Source organism: Schistocerca serialis, chromosome 12, assembly GCF_023864345.2.
Source record: "Schistocerca serialis cubense isolate TAMUIC-IGC-003099 chromosome 12, iqSchSeri2.2, whole genome shotgun sequence".
NCBI classification, from domain to species: domain Eukaryota; kingdom Metazoa; phylum Arthropoda; class Insecta; order Orthoptera; family Acrididae; genus Schistocerca; species Schistocerca serialis.
The window spans coordinates 2,321,522-2,325,557 of NC_064649.1; positions in this window are offsets into that span (position 1 = coordinate 2,321,522).

Sequence of the window (4,036 nt, forward strand, 5' to 3'; positions counted from 1 at the left end):
AAATAGGAAAGAATTTTCAGCACCCCCTTTGATGTTGGTGAGTACAGTCTAACTAACTGTAATTAGTAACTTCATTGTTTTAATTGTTATAATGTCGAAACCCATCTCCTGACACAACTGCAGCCACTAGCAGTGAATCCCAGCTCCTAGCTTGTACGGTAACACGAATGTGCTGCCAACATCACGTGTCCCGCAAGAAGAGACTTCTGTGGAGAGACTCGGTGGACGTGTGTTAATTCAGGCTGTGGCTGTACTCACTTCAAAGTTTGCTGAAAAATTTTTTGTTTGAAATTATAAATATGGAACTGGAAACTACGTGTTTACATACCTTCAAAAAATGTTTGTTATAAAATGTGTTCCATTGTGAGTTAGTACCTTGTGTCATTACGCTGATAAAATACGGCACATCACACACAAGTTTGTTAATAATACAGTTAAGGAGCACCTTTTGCACACGGGTAAGTTCACATATGTAATGCTCACAGGGGCTCGTTAATTCTTAAAACACACAATATACAGTAAAATGCACATTTGTACATCTCTTTATGTTTGCGTGACATGTTACATAGATCGTAGATCCACCTTATAGGACTAGACAGTGCAACTGTTGGAGAGTGAGGCAAAGGTGCACCGACCAGCCGGTACCTTTTGACCACCGACCTAGTATCGATAGAGACCCGTCCGGGCAGTAGCGGCATCGCCTTTAGGCACACATACGGTACACGTAGTAATGTCGAGCGTGCTGTCCCTGTACAGAATGGGGGAGGTGGACGATCTGTGTGACTCTGACCGGGGGCAGATTGTGACGAGCCGATAGCTCGGCGCCAAAGTTCGGGGCTCCTGCACGACTTGTCGGGTGTTTGAGGAGTGTCGTCAGCGCGTGGCAAAACTGAGGTGAAACCACTTCCGGACATCCTGGGGACGAGTGGCCACCCCTCGTTACAGGTGTGACGGCAGAACGAGGCGGGTGGCGAACTGTGTCGGAACTGACGTCAGACAAATTATTATCCCGACTGGAAAAAAATATCTCGCGGTGTTCCACGAGGCCCGTACTAGGTCCGGTCCTGTTTCTCGTTTCTCGAGTATGCTCTGTTTGCAGACGATACTTCTGTGGTAGTCGAAATTTTGGATTCGGAAAAAATCGCAAATTTTTGATCGGTATCATTAGTACCTTACAAACTTGGTTTCAGCTAAAAATAGGTTGAATCAAAACACACCTAAGACTCACATGACACAATTCAAAACCAAACAGTCAAAATGTGAGCAGATTAAGATTATTAATGCCCAAGGACCCCAATACATTATATGGGAATGTAAATTTATAATAAATTCGAAGGAAACAAGTTAATGCAGATGAATTAGGTTCACTTACAAGAAAACTGAATGAGGCACTGACAATGAAATGTTATTACTCAGTGGATGAATTCCTGCAGAACGCTCTGGGAACTTGAGCTGGATACAGTGTGTTACGTATCCCGAGAAATGTCATTCTAGTGTTATTATTTATTTTAGTACTATTATTTGTTAGTGTAAAAATCATTGTAACAGTATTATAAATTTTTGACACGTCTCCTGCACGCAAACCAAATGGATTGCAGGTGTGTATGTCACGAGACTAATACAGCACAGTTCCACTCTCTTGTAGGTGTTCCGTGCATAAGAGTTGTGAACTTTTCTATCTGTACGACTACGACTGCATTTTTACATCCTGGATACTGGTCCCTGTCTCAGGACTTTCCACATTTACTATTATAATACTAGGTAATTCCGTTTGAGTACCCAATTATTTGCCACAGATGTATTTACAGGTATCGATTACCTGCACTGTTCTCGGTTGTGTTTGGTGCAAACACTTGGAGTGTGTGTTGTTCCTTCTCAGATTTTGTGAATGACTTTGATTGTTACCTTGGCTACTAACATGACTTAAAGACCAGTATTTCCTTTCGAATTTTTCTTGAGAATCATCCCTGGATCTAAAATCTTCTGAATGAGCTCTTCTTTATTCTGCTGTGCCCCTACCAAATAACCGAGTGCAAAATTGGTTTTCTAACCTCATCCTAATTCTTAGATAATGATCTAGATACAAGTAATAAGTTTGCTGTACTTCTACATCTGATTTAAATTTTGGAAAATATTTAGATAAATTCATTCCACTTCCAAACTAAGTCCATGTAATACACATCACTTACACCAGTATTATTGACAGCTGCTTTCTTACTGTGTTCATACTGGATATTTCCTAATTTTTTTGCACAACTTTTGAATTTCCTCCTGATATTCTATCTTATTGCCCAAAGAATTTGTTGTAGCATTAGTGGATTCAGGTTCCTCATGTGCCTTCTCTTCAACTAACTCTTGTAGATATTCCTCCAAACTAATCAAAGCCTTTGGAGCACTAATTACTTCGCCAAAATCTCCACTATGTTCTAATGCCTCTACTCGGCCTGAGAGTTGACTGTGTATATCTTCAAACTCCTGGGTGGACATCTCCTCTATATGTTTCATCTTATCATCTACCTCTTTAACCTGTTGTCGAACCACCTTCCTGAGACAAATTGTTTTTCTATTTCAGTCTGTAACTCCTTAGGTAACTTTCCTAAGATCATTTTTTTATTAGAAATTTTATCTGTTTTCTCAGATACTCGATCTTGCTTCTGCTCGGCTTGTAATACCAATGAACAACTCATCCAATTTCTCTCCGTGGGTTTTTAATACTGTTAGTCACCTCGTCTGTGGTGGATGTAATATTCTTAGGTAACCCTTCCAATTTCTCTAATGTTTTCTACGGATTTTAATATTATTTACTAATTCGTGTAATCCTTTAATTTCTCTGCTTGCTCCCTCGTGTGGGCCATTTATGCTTCCACCTTGCCTGTGGTAACAAGCGTATAGCATGGCTAATAGTATGTTAAATTAATAACACTGAAACATTGTGACTGTTTTGACATTGACATACAAAATCAATAAGGCTTCACAGACTGAACTCTCAGCACAGGGCTACTTACAGCTCACCTAATCGGCTGCACAGCAAGCTGCACTGCACTGCCGACGTGTTTGGCGCGGGCTCGCTGGCGCAGGGACGAGCCGCCGCGCACTGCGGAGGGGGAGCTGCGTCGCCAGTGCGCGCGCCGTCCGCCTCGGGGACGCCCCCGGACATCGCTGCTGCGGAGCTGCGACACGCGATTATTCTGTGTCGCCTGTGAGATTCTTCTCGACACACGTGCTCGAGCACTAAAATATCTATCACTGTAAACTCCGCTGCTGTGGTCCACTATTATTAGTTTTTCAACTTTTGTTACTACTTAACACTTCCTCAGTTTTAACACTAAATAAACTTATTTCTTCTGAATTAATCAAATCGCCGGCCGAAGTGGCCGTGCGGTTAAAGGCGCTGCAGTCTGGAACCGCAAGACCGCTACGGTCGCAGGTTCGAATCCTGCCTCGGGCATGGATGTTTGTGATGTCCTTAGGTTAGTTAGGTTTAACTAGTTCTAAGTTCTAGGGGACTAATGACCTCAGAAGTTGAGTCCCATAGTGCTCAGAGCCAATTAATCAAATCAATTAGGGCAACACTATTACATGTGCCCACTTGTATCTTCTCAGTTGTTGACTTGGCTCACTCCGGGCAACATTGTATCTTCTTGCATGTTCTCTTAAAATTTTCTAAATCACGAACACACTCTCCTTTTTGCTCTCCTAATTCGTACCCTGCACTGAGGCACGAAAATAAAGAGTAGCCCGGTGGTCAGTCGGTTGCAGTGCGATACACTTTTACCTCGAGGCTCGTGCCTAAGCATTCCAGTCACCGTTCTGGATGTCAATTATTTTCGTGGTCCCACTGTGCGATGTCACGAGACAGTTGCAGATGACGTGATGTAAGCTGAGAAAAAATGGAAACAGAAAAAAGCACAGAAAATATGCCGCAAACAGTGAGAATAATTCTTAAAAAACATGCCATAACATACAATAAATAAGGTAACGTGAAAGTATCCTTATAAAATTGTATTTCAAAAAATGAACAGTAAAAATGTAATAT